Source organism: Channa argus, chromosome 13, assembly GCF_033026475.1.
Source record: "Channa argus isolate prfri chromosome 13, Channa argus male v1.0, whole genome shotgun sequence".
NCBI lineage: Eukaryota > Metazoa > Chordata > Actinopteri > Anabantiformes > Channidae > Channa > Channa argus.
Window position 1 is genome coordinate 7,008,113 of NC_090209.1, and position 20,527 is coordinate 7,028,639.

The 20,527-nt window shown below is 38.3% G+C and overlaps 1 protein-coding gene across 10 annotated transcripts in view; it reads right to left on the bottom strand.

Moving 5' to 3' along the window:
• Nucleotides 1-20,527, bottom strand: part of camta1a (calmodulin binding transcription activator 1a) — a 269,527-nt gene that overhangs the window by 219,266 nt on the left and 29,734 nt on the right. The window contains exon 1 of one of the 10 annotated variants that reach the window (XM_067526774.1): nt 5,233-5,297. The exons of the other annotated variants lie outside the window; for them this stretch is intronic. The gene's annotated coding sequence lies outside the window, so the exon portion shown is untranslated. Of the gene's footprint in view, nt 1-5,232; nt 5,298-20,527 lie in introns of those variants that run through there. 10 annotated transcript variants of the gene reach the window in all.

The following is a 20,527-nucleotide window of genomic DNA, read 5'->3' on the forward strand; positions in this document are numbered from 1 at the left end:
AAGTTGAGATGCTTTGATAAAAGTGTATGCTTTTCGTTTGATCACATACTCCCTAAAGACATCTTCCGCCCAGAATCCTAAGCGCCTGAGGCAGTAGCCCATGATGCACATCTCTGTATCCCAGAGCTGGAGCAGGTAAAGGTCAGGACTGGATGTTTGCAAAAATCAGGGAGCTGCTGATCTCTGATCAGCTATTGTATTCATACAGTGGCATATAGTATGTACACCATCTAGCAGAGTAGCCTAACACTGACATTCACAGCAGAGAGAAAGAAATAGTAAAAACAACATCTTGAGCAACATCTATCTATCTGTGGTGCCTGGGATTAAAGTGAAACTGAATACTGGTGTCTTGTAAGCAAAGGCACAGAAAAACATTGGCCTGGCACTCTCCTTAGCTCTACTAGTGTATTTTTATGTGTCCATCAGGATAGCATGCACCAAGCTATTTTAAGCAAATGCACCACCAGTGAGTTTCAGCAAAAGTCTCTCTGGTGAATTAAAAATGCATGCTTGGATGGAAATAATGTTGGTATACATCATAATTATTCATTATTACCTATCATTATTACCTGAAAAGAAAAGTCTTTTTATTCAAGCGGGAAGAATTCCTGTTCTGTGGCATTTCAATGATTTAGTTACAGTGGTATCTGCCTTGTGAACATCTTACTATTACATTTTAGCCCATTTAGCCCTATTTTCTGTATAAGCTGTCGGAGGTGCCAAGATTCAGTCTGTGCTTTCTGACAAACATAAGCCTCAAAGGCCACTCACAATGCATTAAGAATGTTTACTTTCTGACACACATCAAAATGTGACCTTTAAATGATTCTTGTTATCAGGGAAGCTGAACAAGAAAATCAATAGGATGCAGCTGGAGAGGATGGATTAATGCAGGGCAAATTGATCATTTCAATTCATTTTCATCTCGATTTGATGTGCCAGCCATACACACCTAATCTGTCCACAAACGGCTTTTAACACTTCGCAGGAGAATCCTTTAAGATGAAAAATACAACAAACTGAACAAGCTTCTCAGTTACAAAAATGGTAGGGTGGGAGCATGAGCCTTAACTGACAGTTAACCTTAATAATAAAGAGCCTGTTTTTTCCTTTTCCTTTCATCACTTCTCAGTGCTTTTTATAGCGTGCCTGAGTGCTGATGCCTTTATTCACCACAGGGAATACACAATGGCAAAGCTCATTGCCTATTTCACACAGTTTATGGGTCCATCAAACTGCAAAAACAAATACATTAATCATCAGAACACATTGATAGATCATTAATTATTGTACCTCACTGTTGATGTCACACGTTGTTGAATCCTTTCATGGATAATCAGAGCACTTTGGCAGAACTTTATAAAACAAACTGTTCATTTACAAAGCCATGTCTGGATGCGCAGGCACTGAGTCAAAGATAAAAAACCAATATTTCCTTTTAAAGAATCACTCAGTAAACATTAAAAGGAATATCTTCCATGGAAGAATTGCACAATTTTCTTATGCTGCTTCCTGTACACAGCTGAGATTGGTAGCGTATTACCACTGAAATGCCAGAGCTCGACAGATAACTGCGATAACAAAGATAGCAAATCTGGGAAATGAAAAATGGCACTTCTCTTCTACAAGGAGATACATCAGTGTTTATTAAATCAATGCCAGACAGAGGAATCTGAAGGTAAAATAATGAACCACTTATAAATGATCTTTGCTTCGCTGGGCCTTACCTGATCAGGGTGCTCAGGGACCACCAATGCGAGGCATATTAGGAGAGGTCTATTAATCCTAGTGCTTCTCATAGCTGACTATAAAATGTGTGTGAGTCCTCTGTGACTTCCTAGGCACATCCTTTTTAATTTTTTCAATGTAAAAAAAAATGTCAGCCACACAGCTATCATTGATTGGGTGTGAAAGTTTGGGTTCTCTGTGTATTCCTGCTGCAACAGCGTGGATATTTCATTACAGTGCTCTGGGACACACATTACACAGCTCTGCTACCTTTCGTACAGCATCCATGGCAACTGGGGAGGCCACTCTCTCTGCAGAAATGCGCTTTTAATTGAGTGACATCTAATCGGGCGATAAAATACGGCAGTAGATTTAACAAAAAACCCACAGCACGCCGCTGAGTTGTGGTGTTGACCGACCTATAGTATATCAGTCTGGTTTTAATAAGCTAAATTACAGGGTTAGATGTATTCTTCACAAGCTCCTTGGGCGAATGTGTGATTGGGTATGATGAGCCCTTCTTCAGACTACACCAGCTTGGGGAGGAGGCATGTCTTTGATGTGTTGAAAATTAGTGGAGCTGAGAGGTCTCACAAGCTACGCCTTAACACATATTAAACAGGCTGTAAAGGATGACTTTTAACCATCATCTTTTTTTTTTTCCTTCCTTTGCCTTCGCTTGTTGCGTAGTCCGGCAGGCTTTTTCTTCCTTAAATACGGCCTGTGGTTTTAACTGAAATTGCATTTCCTCTTTATTATGGATGTTGTACGGGTGCACAGGGGGACACATCAACTCCCCTCAACCTAAAATCATATGTACTGACAGCACGCTGAAGTGCTGTACATAGATAGAGGGGGTAAAGGCATACTCTTAGTAAATCTTCTGCCTGCCTTTGGGGAATCATTGGAATTCATGGTCTTTTCTCAGTATGCTAACAATAATCTTCTGCTCGCTCTGTCTCGCACATCAGCAGGCATAGCAAACACTTGTCTCCACTAAGTCTAAGGCAGCATCAACCTCTCCTCAACATGCAAATGTCAGGGCCACATCGCTCTTTGTGTTACAACTATGTGCTCAACTCTTTTCAGACACAACCCTTTATACAGCTGAATCATGACATGCAGAGCTGACGTGTAGCAAGCTTGACATATGTTTGCATTCTCATAGAGGACTTTACTTTGAAGCACCTTTGATCTGCAGACAACTGCCGAATGGATGTTTGGCCCTTTCGCTCACATTAGAACAATTTCCTAAGACACATTTTACGGCTTCCTAAATGTCTGCACTAAACAAATTTCTCTGCTCCAGGAGCAACTCTGCACTTACTAAGGAGAAAGTACAATATCTTGTTGTTACGCAAGGTATAACAAATGTTTCTGCTGTAAAATCTGCAGGATAAATAAAATGCAACCCAAGTGGAATTTGTGTTAAGGTATTCCACTATAAGCAGAGCTGCACAGAGTGCTCTAATTGGAAGCATCTTAGATAGATGCTACCAAAGATGTAGTATCTGCCTTTAGGTCACACTTTACTAACAACTAAAATATTTTCATATGCATTTGATACTTATTACAGCTTATTACAGTGAAAAACATTCTACTTTATATCAGCTGGTGGTTTTTCTAGCTCATCTGTAGTTTAAATAATAAAATAGGAATTACTTTGTTAGGTGGGAGGGATGGTTGTCATACGTTTATTTTAAAATCTTCTATTTTTCTTATGTTTGTATTATCAGTGTGTATCTTCGGTCTTAACTTTACCTTTAATGTGCCGAAAGGCAAATTTCTCTGAAGTGGCCATTAGATCGAAAGATGGTTCAGAATATAATAAATTTGCAGTGCACTACTAAAAGCAATGCTGAATATGAGTACCACTGAAGACAAATAAAGATATTACCATAAGCTTAGTTCCATAAAGTGCTGATATTTTTACTACTTTTTATCATACTTTTTATCACGTTTTGTTTAACACTTTGCCATATTTCAAATGTTCCTTGGTTGAAACATATGAGGCAAGTGTTCAATTATCCTGTATCTTCACATTTCTTCATTAACGCTAGGACAATAATCTGGTGACTAGTTAGTGATTGCAATCACATTTTGAAATGTTTCTATGGTGCGGCGTGTCTTATCAATCTCATGGTATTATAGAACCATTTCATCTGCCTCACCTCCAGCGTGAAGCTTTGATGGTGTCAAGTGGGAGACGACAACCAATTAAAAGAAAATCAGTCAAACAACTGGGGGTCAGATCTCAAGATGCTCCCAATCACTCATAATTTCCTGTTGTTATGGTGCATTTCCACTGCTCCTGATTAGAGTCTGATATGTTATTGTGAACAATGGTCAGAGCATTTGTGTATGTGACTGTATTTAATGAAAGAAAATCAAAAAATAGATGTCCATATTGCGTCACGAAAATTTTCTACTTATTCATTTTGTGTTAGGATAAGGCAGGTGGCCCTCAGATCTTGACCACGTTACCGGGGTGAGAAAACTTGCAGCACCTTTAATCACACCATGGCATGTACAGGGAGTTTGCTATCCGTTTGGTTTTAGGAATGCAAAGTCTGAGAGATGATAGGAATGCCGCGAGTAGGGTCTGGAAGGACAAGGCAGCACTCCTGATAGTGTTTCTCTGCACGTCCTCCTCTGTTAGTCATTACTGTGTGCAGACGAGGGGTGATGTTTACTCTGCTGAGACAAGCAAGTCTACTGCTCTGGGTTGCAACCTTGTGACTTTCTTCTCCCTCCTGCTGCCAGCTCTCCTAAAGTCTAGCCCTCACCCTGGCACTCCATGGGCTCATTGGCCTATTGCTGCTGCTGAACACCTACTGTCTACCAGAACCAGGTTTTTGGAATATCTCAGGCAAAAAAGGATGATGCATGTCTGTGGGTACTGACTGTCTGGTGGATGTTCAGTTGATATTTGAAGAAGTAATAGCACAATACACACAAGGGATGTGATACTGCAATTCATTGCTGTGCAATATTTCCTCCCTCTGTCTTTGGTTTCCCTGTGTTGTCACTTTCAAACATTACCTCCTCCCACACACATATGACAAAAACAAAAAGGAAGAGAGATGGTGACAGAGACTTCCCGCAGCACACATTGTATGAGAGTTGTAATCCTTGGTAATTGATAGGGAGAGAAAATAAAAAAAAAAAAAATATGTTTGGATGGTTTATCATATAAAGCAGATGAATAGACATGAGATGATATGAAAAGGAAATCAAAGATGTCAGAAAACAATTGACATTTGATTTGTGTTAAGCTAACAGCTCGAGGACAGTGCAAGTAAGAAAAGCCCAAAGGTAAATAGAAAAGGTGAAGTGTGAAATAAATAAAGAGACAAAAAAAATAAATAGAATGCCACAGCTATAATGTTACTAATCAAAACAATTATAACTGTCAACAAAAATAATATCAATGATTATGATACATAATGACAAAAGGTTAAAATCAATTATAATGCACCAAATAAAAAATGAAATGATTACCAAGCTTATGCAGGAGGTCAGGGGTCAGAGGTCAAGTTCAATATTAACACGGAAACCATTATGGCGTCTGCATGGATGTCTCTGGAAGAAATAAACAAGGAGTCGATGTAAGTACATTTCACTGTAAGTACTGTTTAAATCCTAGATCTACTTGACAATATGTAGCACTCAAATATTAATGTGACACTATGCTGTAGTAAGCATTGATTCACAGCAGTGCACAAACCAGAGAAGCTCAGTTTCCTTAAGTGGTGGTGGGCTATTTCAGGATTTAGTGAATCACAAACGCACTTATTCCAGCCCTTTGAAACAACAGAAGGCATCTTTTTTATCATCCCATAACAGTGTTGGGACCATAAATTAAGTGTTCTCTAAGTGTTGCTCATTTCATAACCTCTCAGCAAAATTAGTTAGACTAAGAAAGACAAAGACATGTAATGCCAAAACATCTTTCATGCTTTATGTTTCATGCTTTCATACCTGCCTCTATCCCTGCACTTACACACAAAGCAAATTCTGAGCTTACATACAGTGTAGATACTTGTAAAAGAAGGAATGTGTACGATTTGTTCTTGCCCCCCACCCCCCCAAAACAATTCTATAGTAGCCTAGAAAACAGTCTGTGAAGCTCCAGCACACTGAAGACAACAAAGGCATTATTCTTTGCCAAATAAAGAAAAACTACCCAAAAGACTGTGCAGTCGAAGCAGAAAGTATTCATCTATTTAAATCTGCACATTTTGTTTTGCATAAAATGCCTTACATTTATTTATTTGATACTGCAAAGTGGATAAGAAATACACCAAATAAAAAATATTATTCAAATATGCTGCTCAAAAGCTGTTCAACATATTGAACCTGAAGAAAATGTTCAGTGTATAAAAGTCTTTCTGTACTTTTCCTCATCATATGATCTTTTTGCTGACAGTTACTGCACTCCATCTCCATGTTAAGATTCTCTTTTTCACTACAGGATACACATAAAATCCAGGTCCTAGGATTTTGAAAAGGATACACCAACAATCAGACATAAGTTTGAAACCACCGAATGATTTTATGACCACCAGAGTGAAATACTTCCATGCAAAAGATGTAAAATAAATTGCAAACTTTACAGTGGAGTCAGAAAGAAAAAACACTAAAACACTGTCTCATCTCCAGCGTTATAGGGTGAAGGTTCATTTTTTTTGGAACTGACAATTAAACCTAAAGATCCACTAAGGAGCATTTGAGGTCATCTGATGTCATAATTATCAACAAAAAGACACAATGTAAATGATTTGACAAAGAAAAAACATGCTGCCAGAACTTTGATCCAGCCTGAGCATGAAATCCAAACAACATTAGGTGTAAAATAACAGTACATATTAGCCCCTAAGGCAACACATTAATACCACTACAAGAAAGAAGGAGCCTTCCAAAACAATCCTGGATTTTATTAGGGTCTAGCACCTCAAGTAGTTCACACACAAAATTCCAAATAAATTATTGTACTTTGAGATTCTTCTGTAGTGCGGTGAAACACAGAATACCCCAAGGGTTGGAAAGACACTTTGGAAGCTTCTGCATCTGTGTGTGATTAGTTCCACTATCTAAGATAAAGCATGCAGAGCAAATGTAACCTCATCATAATCTATGTGTCACGAATGCAGGGGAGCACTAAACCACATAAAAACAACAACAACAACAACAACAACAACAACAACAACAACAACAGCAACAGCAACAGCAACAGCAACAGCAACAGCAGCAACAACAGCTGTACGATATAGCCTACCACTGTCGAGCATAAACCATAGTCCTGCCAATGTTCTCCACTCATCATTAATTATCTGATCATTGTGGAACAGAAAACAGCACAGGTTAGAGCAGACTGGAAATCTCACGGGTATTAGCTGCTAATTGCTATCAACCAAACAAGCAGCACTTTCTAGAGAAAACAATCTATATTAATTCTTCCTATTATCCTCTGCATAATGCACACTGGAATTTCTGGCATGCACAAGATAAATGCTTATACTATAATTACAACTAATTGTGCAAATAATTGCAAAGTTCTTGTGGCACCTATACCCCATAATAAAACAAAAGTAATATATGTGTCTTGTGGCTGTGAAATTGAAACAGTCCTCTTTCTCTAGTCTCTGTGTTCATCATATAGCATTTGTATCTGCTCTGTGTAAAAGCCAGATTTTGAAGGGGAACAAAAACGGAGGGAGGATGATGACAGGGATTCATGGATTCTCTGGATTCAGACACGGTGCATATGGTCTCTTCCAACAAAACATTTGAAAAGCTTCAAAGCCCAAATCTTTATGCTTTGGAATACATCTTTTGATGATATTCCAGTCTCAACAAAACAAAAAAAAAAAAAACCAAACCAAAAAAAACACATCACCTGTAAATCAAGATAGCCATTGCAGAGTTTAACTTTTTTTTTTAGCCTAATCCTTTTCATTTCAGGTCAGTAAAATATTTGTGATTTCTAAATGCTCTGACGGTCGAAGCAAACTTCAAAGATTCTTTGTGCCTCTCCAGCAGAGGGAAGGAGAGGAAAAGAGACGGGGCAGTGGGAGCTCTGGCAATCCCCTATTTATTACAGATGAACCAGTCCTAAACTTACAGTACACTTCACTGGGATATGCTGATTCCAAATTAATTGCAAGTCATCAAAACATCACCAACGCAATATTTTGGATGTCCAAATTAAAATATCCGATTTCAATACCAATAAGATGGGAAAAAACACATAGACCCTATCCGGGCCCACAGCATGCATGTACTGTAAGACCCAGTCCAATACAGCAAAAAAACATATGTAGCATTTTGCATAGATAGTTGCAGTTGATGATCAATAAAAAAAACTAAAATCATCACAGTTCTGGAACTAAACCACAACATACAGTGTGTAAAAGTCCAGTAATGTTTCTCCAAACTGAACAAATTGACTTATGCTTATAACCTAAAGCACCTTGTTTGAACTGATTTGTGATTAAATAGTTTCCAATATTAAGAGTAAATGTTGAGTCAAACTGTGTGATCTGTTGCATCAAACACCATATGGTTTCACTTCTGTCATGTTATCTGTGTCTTGGTATTATATTGAGTAAAAAAAACAAACACCATATACAACAAAAGGTTTATCTACTTACTTACTCATAAGATGTGGTTTATATGTTCTTCAGTGTTTGTGTGCATAAATGTTTCCCCTTTCATTTCTTTGTCAGATACTTATTTGGACCTAAGTTTAACAGAAGGCCAAAAGCTGCTGCATTACTTTGTCGCTTTCCTAATCAAGCACGAGATAAGTTGCTTGGTTCCTATGGCCATTTAAGTTTGAGGTCTCTTGTGCTTGGCTTGCTTTACTCCAAACTATGCTCAAGTAAAATTCTGATTATAATTAGACTGTTGTTGGGGGATTGGTTGTTGAGCTAAGGTATTGCTGCACAAAACCTGTAATTAGAAATGCCTTTTCCCTCTTTTTATAAATATAATCTGGCTATTTTTAATGCAACAAATTAATATATTAGATCACTGTTACAGAGTAAAGCTAACAAACTGAAATGATATTTCTATATATTTATCTGCACATGCTCTCCCACTTGAGACTAAACAAATCATAACAACACCCAAATTTACTCCCTACACAAAAGTTTTTGCTTTTCTTGTTTTTCTTTTGTTCTTAAAAATGTTGATTGCAAATCAACAAACTGAAACAAACATCTAACAGCTAATATTGTGGTGCATATTTATAATCTAATTACCTTTGAGATCATAAACACGTTGACTCATTTTGTGTTTTGTTCTATATATGGTGTGCTGGTTTGGTGATCCTTATATGGTAGAGTGATTTGTAAAATTGTACTCTCAATCCAAAATAATAATTGCTCTCTTAGCATATGAACTGCACCATCAGCAGCAGTGTAATAAAATGAATGTACATAGAGAATCCTTCTCCTGTACTGACAGACAAATAACCGAGGGAGACATTACAGTACAGACTGCACAGTGTTCTCACAGTATGTCCTCAGCTCGGTGTTTTCAGTCACTGTACATGGCCAACAAATAATCTCTGTTGTTCTTACAAGTCAGTTTTTGAATGGACTTAACAAGCAATATAAAATGTGTTCATTAGTCTGCTTTGGGGATGCTGCTAGGCAGCAGTTAGCTTCAGCCACAGCCAGGCTAGCTGTTTCCTCCCATTTCTGGTTGTTATACTTAGTGTATAAGAAGGGTATTGATTTTCTAATCTTACACAGGCAAGAAAGCACATAAGCACATTACTCATTATTTGTGATATTAATAAAACAATACATCAAATATCAATATTCACCAAGTCTTTCCTCTGATTCAGCCTGTTTATTCCAGCCCAACAGCAGAAACGCATGCTGTTTTCTTTTCTGCTTAAATTCTGGAAAAAGAAGAAAATCTCAATATATTAAAATTGAAGCAATATAATATAATACTTAAAAAGATATTGATTTGTGAAGCTGTCTAATTTGATCGGTTTATGTACCACTGTTATCTATTATCGCTCTGCCGAGGTTTCCATGGTTGATTTTAGGAGGAAGACTGCCAAAACGCAGTTAGTTTAAACAATAGAAACACAGACAGACAATTATCCAACCCTGAGGGAGTCACAGACTAAAGAGCTGGTCAATATTTCTGTGCAACATATGCATCAAAATGGCTTGGTCAGCTCCAGCATCTTGCTGCTCACTCTGTTCTCTCGCTCTAAGTGCCTCTTCTCCTATCTACAGTATGTCCAAGGGGAATACAATTGCCACGTCACTGAGGTGTGAATGTGTTGATGAATTTACCCTTTACATTTGACACCTGATATGTAAAAGCACTGGTTATGTTAAGAAGCAACGGGCAGTGCTTTGACAATGTCAATATTTCTCTCCAACATGCAGAGTAGGCACGTAGACTAATGACAGACTGAGGATATCAGCAAATGAGTGCACAACAGGAGCAGAGTACTGGAGGGAATTAATAGCTCCAGCAACAAATGACCTGACAGGACAAGTGCAAACACACAGACAGACAAAGAGGCTTCAAAACATACACACACACTTACAGACATTTACACAAAGGCATCGCTACACATCCACATATACACCTTGTCATACACAAAAAACACAGGGTAATGGTTCTGTCTAACAGAGGACGTTAAGACATACATGGCATAAATGGTGCATGTCACTAGTGGTACCATGAAAGAGAAAGAAAGTAACCTCTGCAAGTGCCCATTTTGCTGTGTTTCAAAGGCTCCACCGTTAAAAGTATCTTGTTGTGATACAGAACCCAAACCCCACTGTGACGTTAACCCATGAGGCTTACTTCCTTTAATGCATTTGTAGTCAGGTAAACAGATTTTTGTTTCTTCAGTTTTGCAATGGAAAAATCCCTTACTTATGGCTCATTTGATGCCCCCCGACAACCTCTACCCCTCAGTTCTCATACTCCCACGCTCCCGTCCTCCAGCATAAGGCTTATCGTGAAAGCACAACAAGGATATATTGTCAAGAATTCTTTTAGGTGGTCCTGATTGAAGAGGCTGACTTTTATTCTCTCAAGTACACCCTTCCTTTTTTCCCCCTCTGCCATGGTACACAAGGGGACCATTGTGGTGGCTGTGGACTTTCCATCCATTCATCATTCTTCTCACCTATGAAGCAAAAAACACACATCAACTACAGCTGCCCTTCCTCTTCCCTAAATCACACTTTGTTCTGTTGTAAAGAAAACTGCCCCAACTTTGGAGATCAACACCCACCGGGCCAAAGGAGAAGGATACAGAAGGACAGCTTCACTGTTTTCCACAGCACAGTTCGAAGTGACATATGGAAGAAAAGCTAATAGAATGTGATCTTTTTAACATATACATGCTTTTATCAAATACAATGATTTTAATAGCATTCATACATTTCGTGTTCATTTGTGGACTAAATAAAAAGGTGCATTTCAGATGAGATTCTGATTATTTGAGGTACTTTTACTACATTACATTTTAATGACCTGTGTTTGACATGTTTTTCCTGACATTTGTTTCTAACTGTTGAGTTGAGGTCTTGTTCATAAATGAAGCAATTCCCTCAGGCCAGGAGGTTAATGACAAAGTTTGATGTAGATATTATCATAAATGAGCCTATTCAAACAGCTCACAGCTGGTTAAATTTTTTTTACATTCTTTATAGGTTTTTACAAGGTTTTAGCTTTAGGTTCATACTACAAAGGGTGGTAAGGTGATATTAGGAACCATTAAAATAAATGTAGGCTATTACAGTGAAAATCACAGGTCATTCTCTCCACACAACATCTGAATAGAGACCAAAAAAATGTATATTACTGTGCACTGAACAGTTTACACATCAATGCATTTCTTTAAATGGTCTGTTAATGGTAGCTGTCAACTAAAGAGAATCAACCCGATGAAAATACCAGTGATAAGCCAAAGTCATCACCAATCCGACGGGTTGGTTAGATCTCAGTTACTAACATAGGAAGTTACAAGTACACTGTCAGTCAGGCTCTCGTTTACCAGCTGTGAGTAATTTGGGGACAGAGGAGAATGAGGAAAACTGGGGGTACAGAAACGTTTGGGAAATGGAAAAAGGAAAACCTTTGGCATTGGGATATTTTTAGGTGTATCTTCAGCTGTTTACCATTTAATTTTTGAATATTACAAAATGTAACATTTGTCCTGCTACCAACACTTGGTTAAATTCTAATAAATCAAAAAACCTTTAAAGAGCATAGCAAAGCACAAGGACATTTTAATTTTATCGGAATACTTATACATCAGTACAAGGCCATTTTGGATTTAGCTGGAAACCTTGTTCTAATAGATGGAGCATGACTGGTTTGCATACAGTATGTTGGAGAGTTAATTGTAGTGGGATTATTTGTCATTTATTCATTACGCAAGCAATTTCTCTCGCATTATTCATCTTCCAACAGGATCCATGGCATGTTTTAATCATACTGAATGCAGATTGACAGTGCTGTGTCACCACTACTTTTAACTGAAAAACCAGCATAAAGCCAACCCATCAATGTTCAGTCTTGCAAATGTTAAAACTTAAACAGATTAAAAAACCATCCATGTGAGAATATCACTGGCATTTTAATGGAAAGATAATGTTTACATGTATTTTCTTTTTCTTTTTCGTAAGGGATTGTGAAAATACCAACAAGACAGGCAGTGTAGCTTCCAAGGCATGTTTTACGGCTGTATATGTAGCTGGAAAATGTTCATGCAACACGGTAGAGAGCTCTATCTATTTAATCTCTAATTCCCTTATCTCTAACGAGAAGCAGAAGGGTAAGATCAGAAAGCAGAGAGAAGATATCCTCTTCTGAACACAGACCTATGCCATGGCACTTCTCTTGCCCAGTACTGAAGCTGTCACTATTGGTGTCTGGGGCCATGAGGCAGGCAATTTTAGCAGTGTGTTGTGAATCGATACCCAATCACATCACGTTCACAGGCAGCACATCAACCTGAAGAGGCCGTAGCACAATTTACAGCATATTGTTTTTGGCCCTGGGAGCAAACAGACGCTGGGAGCAATAGAAGCATCGTGGCAGAGCAAGACAAGGCCTTGTCACAGACATAACGGCCTTATCTCTGGTCACAGAAGTGCTCATATTAAACACTAGAGCCAAGGAGGGCTGAGAAACACACAGAGTGCATAATGCAACTGCTGCTTAATTTCAACAGTGGAATCCAATTCGGTGGCTTGCATTACATCAATGTAGGAATTCCCGTCTTACAAAAACCATTTGAAGTATATTTGTCTACCAGTAGACCTATGTCACATATAAATTATAAAGTTTGTTGTTTTTGTTTTGCCTATACATTTGAGGAAATAAATATGTCACAAATAATGATAAAGGGAAAATTCACGATCGCCTTTATGTAGGAAGAATTTATTGCAGGACTGTTAGCTGCCGTGAATAATTTGTACAGGTACAAGTTTATCAAGTCATGTCCAAATATAATAACAGGAAAGAGTGTGTGCCTGTGATGCAAGACATCAGCACAGCTGGGATTGAAAGAATCAAAGTCCAGGTGGTGCGACAGACTCATCATTCAGAATAAAAAACCTAATTTTTGTTTTCCCGCAACTTGCATCTTGTCATGCCAACAAGTAGTTTGCATACACACCTGCAATTATTACTTTCACCCAGCAGGGTAGCCACAGTGGATCACACTGCCATGCTGTGAGCACAGTGTGCTGCGTGGATTACAGTAGAGGACCACGCAGTATTTTCTAGGTAAACAAAAACTAATTGTGTTATACCTAAGAGTCTACGTGTTATATGTACAAAAATGTAGACATTATGTGCTACATGTACTGTTTTGTGTGGCAGCACCATGTCATCTTTAAACCTAAACAGAAAATTGGCAAATGTATTAGTCTAAAAGCATTGTAGCAAGCAATTGTACAATTACAATTAACACAAAAAAGTCAATAGGGGTAATTAGTTACGTGACAACACTCAGAAAGGACAACACTTCACATGTCTGCACAAAGAGCAGTAATAATTTTGCAGACAAAGGAAACTAATGTGGTAAATGTCTTGCATAACATTTTGTGGTCAATAACCACAATATAAGGTGAGTTTATAATATAATATAAGGTGTCACATTACACTGAGCAGCCGTTGAAGGGACTTTTATCAGTGTAGGTACTTGAGTGGAGGTGGTCCACTGTTCTTTAGTGTTCAATCATTAATCCGATGGCCAGCACAACAGGAAACAGAGTCATTATATGTAAAAATGAAAGACGTATCACTGCCATTTGATTGATGTGGCTATTCTCCAGGGAGAATAAGCCACTACTTCACTTTCAACAACTGCAGCTGACACAATGCGCTGTACCTGAGATGGTTGTTATGGCTACGTAATTCTCTGAAAATGATGCTTTCACTCACTGCGAAATCAACTGAAGCAAGTCAAGGGCAAAACTGCTAAAGCGTTTACTAGCTCAGCTCAGACAAATGAGCTAAATGTGTTCTCTGACTTCTGCGGGCGTGATCGTGTTGCAGTATTAAATCTGAGTTGTTGTTTTTTTTAATTGATCGGGTCTCAGCAATTGCACCAAACTCTAAAACCTATATCCTAGTTAATTTATGCTGTGCGATCACATGTGACCCTCTAATCCAGGTCTCTGTCACCTACTTTGTATGTTATCGTGCAACTTCCGGGTTGCATTGCAGACGTAACCCCATTCAATATCCTTGTGATCTTTTGAACATAGTTAACAAATAATTCCAGCCTAGGAATGCAGCCCATATCAACAGTATGGCGAGTTCTATAGTGTTGTACCTACTTAAGAAGAAGCGTATGGTAGGTTTTTGGAAAACTACTGTATTTAATATCATTTTTAGGCTATATTTCATTTTATAGAACACCCTTTCCCATGAACTCTAGATGTTTGCAGGCTAAACACCCAGGCACCAGCAGAAGAGGAAAGCCCAAGTCTGGTTACTGATAAGTAAGTTACTGATAAGTTAAGTTTTGAAATAATGATTGAATTGATAGGATAGCCGGTACATGACTGATGAATTTGGCTTTCACTGCCCACCATCATATAGCTATGCGCCAGTAGGCACCTGCTCCACATGCTAGAAGGTTTGGTAGGTCACAATCATTTAATATTATGCTCCCCAATGTTGTTTAGTTGCAACACAAAGTAATAATACAAAAAAAAAGGTTTAAGTTTGGTTCAGGTACAAGACGAAAATGTCAGGGTTAGGCAAAGAAAACTTGACAGAAAACAAAACTGACTGATGTAACAATACTAACAAACAATCTAAAACATGACACACGACACGTATGAGTCCTCAGTCCAAAAACCTTATCACATTGCATTTCAAGTGAATACGTGTGATGTGTTTAATTTGCTTTGAAAATATTAGCTTTTTATATGAATTCACATTTTTTTCATGTGTAAAGACCCTTTGCTTTAATATCTAAATGGCAAATGCAAGAAAAACTAAAAGTCTGTATTAGTGACAAAATCCCTTCTTACTAAAACAAAGTTTGCAATAAAGCAAAACTAACAAATAAGTGATTCAGGATACAATGAATAACCACAAGAAAAATACTTTACACTACTACTCTTACGATTATATGATTATATAATATAATATGATTGTTACTTTTTCTGGACACTGCCCAAAACGTATTGCAATCACATGTAAATTGATAACATGTTCATTTTGCCTCTTTACTTGACTGCCATTCCAAAAAAGTCAACCAGCTAATCTTAGGAAGATGTGTGTGCATGTTAGTTCTGGAATGTACAGATCAGGGGCTGAATTCTGACATTTCCATTTACAGATAGCAACAGCTAATACCTTTACACTGATTATAAGCTGTCATTTCTCTGTTTGAATTGTAATCAATATACTATGTACATTTGTAAACAGTGTACATGATGGGCATAGACAAGCCGCTTTTGGATTTAGAAAAAAAAGCCTCCCCCACCACCTTCACCCTTTTATCATCACTTCACAGAACATACCTGATGATCTACACAAAGATCAGTGTTCATATAAGACATATAAACATACATTTTTAACACAACCTTATACAGAGCATAATAATCAGTAGTACATTCCCTGCCAACCAGTCCTCATCCTTATTCCTGGAGGATTATTGCAAGGGGAGCTGGTGGTAATAAAGCAGGATCGATATGCAGACCTGGTACAAACAGAGCAAGTACAACAGCATGACACAAAGGCAAAGACAAGATAGGAAAGAAGAGTGAAGAAAAGGTACCTGAGCTTATCCAGTATCCACAGCGTGTTAATATTAGCAGAGAGAGTGAGGTTTCATGGAAGCGTGAAATGTACAGTACATACAATACACTGCGGGTTAAAGTGCAGTATAGATGCTATACCATTCATAGAGTAGCATGTTCGCACAATGTCTGCACCAGCTGATTTAGTGGCACAAAGATTAATTTTCAAGGAAGCTATAAATGTATGTGGCTTTATACTGTATGTTACAAGGCATTATAAATACAGCAATAATATTTTTACTGTTGAGGTACTGTGTATACTTTTTCATATCAATACACAGCGAAAACTGTTGGGTAGTTCATAGGTGCAAAGATTTTTTGACTGCAATAGCTGTACTATTTCTTGGGACACTGTCTTTAAACTTTTTTGACAGGTAAACCTGAGAAGGCATCAAAGATTTTCTCTCTTTGGCATATCTCAAAATTGCCACAGAGAATTGAGTGACAACTTTATTTCTCATCTGTTACATAAATCAAGGAAATGCTGTGAAAGTCAGCTCTACAAACTAAGAAATTCCCTGTGCTTTTTAAGCTGCAAAGGATTTCTTTAACAAAGTTTCACACAGGAGCGAGAGAAAAGGTAATTTCTTTGACAGGCAGACATTATGTGATAGAGGAGACTTTTCACTGCATTAAAGTATGGGGCCTCCAAACAACAAAAGTGATAGTAGCTGTTTAAAAGGGCAATTTTCCAGCCCACATTGTCATTTTCACACTCTTAACTCCAAAAAGCAGACATGCACTCCGGCATCAAAGGCCATTGATTTCTTAATCAAGAGCAAATGATGATTAAGGCATATCTCTCCCCTTATCTTTCCGTTTAAAATCCTCCTCTCTGGATTCAATTTGACTTTGGCTGTTCAGCTTCTGAGGGAAATCAGGACAGTCAAAGACAAAGACACCTTGTAGAAAACAACGGGCAGTGTCATGAATGATTAAGGACTGGTAAAAAAGACAATGATCTCCCATCCTCTCTCACTGGGACAGGAAAGGCTTGAAATGTTATGATGCCTTTTTTATTACACACGGAAGCCAGTAATGTTGACTGATAAACTTCTCATTTGACAAATACTAAACTGAAAGTTTGTTGCAACTGATACGCTAACGTAGTAATAGTGGTACAACTATTCCTCACTTATGACTGAAGCACCTCCACAAAAATATTAAAACATGGAGTTACTTCACCCACTAGTGTTGTACAGTATGCACTCCCACCTCAATACTCTTTTAAATTCCCAAGCTGGGTTGCTATAAACAATGTTAAAAGGGTTGGGCAATGAAACCCCCATCTCTTTTACCTTGATAACATTAAGAAGCAATACCGCAAAGAAGCTGACTAACCCTGAGGGTGCAAATGCTCATTTCTTAGCCAACTTCAATTATCCTAACTTTCTCCCCAGGTCGGCCTTCCTATGTATATGTTTAGCCTATGTGATACTTCCGCCTGAAGATGAGGGATTAACTTCCACTCTTCTCTCTAAGCTTGGTTTGGACTTTAGGTTTAACCTAAAGGACCAGCCTGGAGCTCAGCTTAACAATGACGTCCAAACCCATCATCACTCTTGCAGTGTCTCTTTCACTAACCCCGTCTTTTCTTAGACCATAAATATTTTGTTATGAGGAAAAAGAATCAAAGATAGATGGACATCATCAGCTCCTGACCTTCAGGCAAAGCCAATTTAACATACAGTGCGATGTGTTGCATTGTCACAAGTACTGTATAATCTGGTGATGAAAAATACAGACTATAGGCAGATAGGTACATGGTATAAAGCATGCAGATCCCATAACTTTTATGAATAAGCGTCATTGTGTTACATTTATTTACGCTAATTATTCTATGCTTAATGTGTAATGCTCTCACAATCATAAGAATTAAGGACACTAATTTTCGAATTTGTCATTTGCAGCTAACAACTTTATCAAAGCCAAATAGGACTGCATTATTGTAACTGGAGGGTCATTTGTGTTACAGTAGATTTGACTTCTCAGATTCAAGCAATTTCCTACTGGCACAGTTCCCTCAAGCCTAAAACTCTGTGATGTCAATATACCTGAAATGATTGTGAGCAGGGCATTGTGACAGAGATGAGAGAATTGTGGAAAATCTTTTGTTGCACAGCAAGAACTGAGTCGTGAGTGAAAAAACAGCAAAGCGCTGTTGGGTGCACAAAGTCCTGTGCAGACAGATGGAAGAACAGAGAGAACTAGTTTTGTTCACTACATATTTTCCTCTCTTATGGACGCCAGCATATGCTCAATGGGGTTGTCTCTCAACAGATCATAGACATGGGATTTCACTAAGATTTTGTTTGCAATATCTGAATACTGAGAACGGTTACAGTAAAACAAAGCCGGCACATTGATGTGTTATGAAAGTCTAGCAGTCATTGAACTACACAGCTCACTCCCTTTAAAAGTATTCTATGGCCTATCAACCATCAGACAACAAATGAATGACTTTTTACATTTTGTTAAACAAGTCAAGCTTAATGAAATGATTCTCAGTAGTAGTTAAGCTGCTTATTTGGTTTTTAGTTGGAAACAGGCAGACCTATGTAGCATTGTCATTTCCATCATCAGATTGCTGAACTATTATCCCCCATGATTACCTCTACCTGTCCTTATCGGCTGAACACCATGTACCTATGTAACCTGCTTCTCGCTGTGGCTAGATTTGTGTTTTTTTATGGAGAGGTTTCTATAGATTTTAACCTTAATCCTATCAGCTAATGTGAAGGCACTGATCCGCGCCTGTCTTGAAGGTTATCTGTGCATGTTTCACACCCACAAGCATTCATTATGTACATAGCTGCTCCCCTGAGGCACCAGCCACCACAGGAGGTGTAGATGGGAAATCTACCTCCCAATCTTCCGGCGACACTTCCATATCTATACTGCATGGCTCACTGACTTCGGAGGATGCAGTGTCAGGATTATCATCCATTCTCTGGAAACATCATCATCATCAGCACTGGCAGCTGTGGGCATGGCATCGGCGGGTGTGTTTGCCTTTTAAATTAGGGGTTCTCCCAACACTGGAGCAGCGAGGGGGGGATTAGAATGAAAAACAAATCAGAAAGTAGCAATGCTAACAATAACAACACTCGTTATGTGCAGTGTGAAGGATAGTAACCTATACCAATGAAACTGACCTACCAGAAAAACAACTTGTTTCACCAAATCACAGAAAACATGTTTTTACATTCAAGTGGCAAAGTCTTCTAGTGTCGAAAAGCATAATACATTTTGTCCATTAAGAACAAGAGTAAGAGCAAGAGTAAATAACCACACAGAGAAAGGATGTGGAAAAATAGGCCAACAACACGTCTGAATTTAGCATGAAAGATTCTCATCTGTTTTCAGTTACCATAATTAACCTCTGGTTTCCGTTTACTCGCCTCCCCAGCCTTATTCGAGTGGCATTACTGTACCGATGATGACAAAGGTCCACATTTTACCATTAAGACCATGATCTTTTCCTAAATCTCTAAAAGTGCCTACTGTAAATATGACCAAATGTCAACCATAGCAATGTTAGGTCATAAAACAGATGTATGTTTCTGACAGTGATGAATTTTGTCATTCAGTTTGAATGTTGTATACATTGCCTTCAAACTATAATTTAACAAAATTTGTGGCTATCTAAAATGACTTAAATGACATCATGGCAGTGGCAGTGTTGGACGCCATATATGGCTATAATGTTTGTTTGGTTAATGTCTAAATCAGTCATCTAATGTCACAAAGTGATGTGGAATAAGATCAATGTAACATCGATTAGACGCAGCAATTTCACAGCCTTATCACATAACCCCTTGGATAATGAATTCTAATGATACTTTTTATCTGCAATACAATCATTATAAACACCAGTGCACAAACCCACTCATATGAATGCTTTATTGGGCATAACACTGACCTTTCCAGACCCCCTAGCTCTCTGAAGGCGCGTGTGAAAAAACACACCCTGAACACACCATCTCTTTAGTGAGCAGAGCTGATTTGATATAAGCATGACAGGGGTATTTTTAGAGCAGTATAGAGCCTTGCTCTCCCCTCCTTTCTACACTGTGAGCCCTTTCCAGCCCAGACACTATTGGCAGCCCTGCTCACTCACTGGAAAAGCCATCATGTCAGCACACTGGCAGCAGATAGCATGTTGTGCTAACAGGTTTGGAGGTCCACTGGAAGGATGTACTTCATTATGCAGTAACAATATACATCAGTTCTTTGATGTCTTATTGCACACCACTAGGATGATCTGTATTAAAATGTCACTGTTTTGTTTTTTTTAATCTACGCAGACATTAGCTTTTGCCACTGATATCCTAAGCTTCTGCCACTGATATCTTAAGCTTCCATCAGCATACTGGTGATTATTGGCTTATACATGGTGATGCAATTTTGAGAAACCCTGAAGAAGCAGTGCAGAAAGTATTACATTTATGCAGATTTTGTTTGGAACTCTCTTCAAT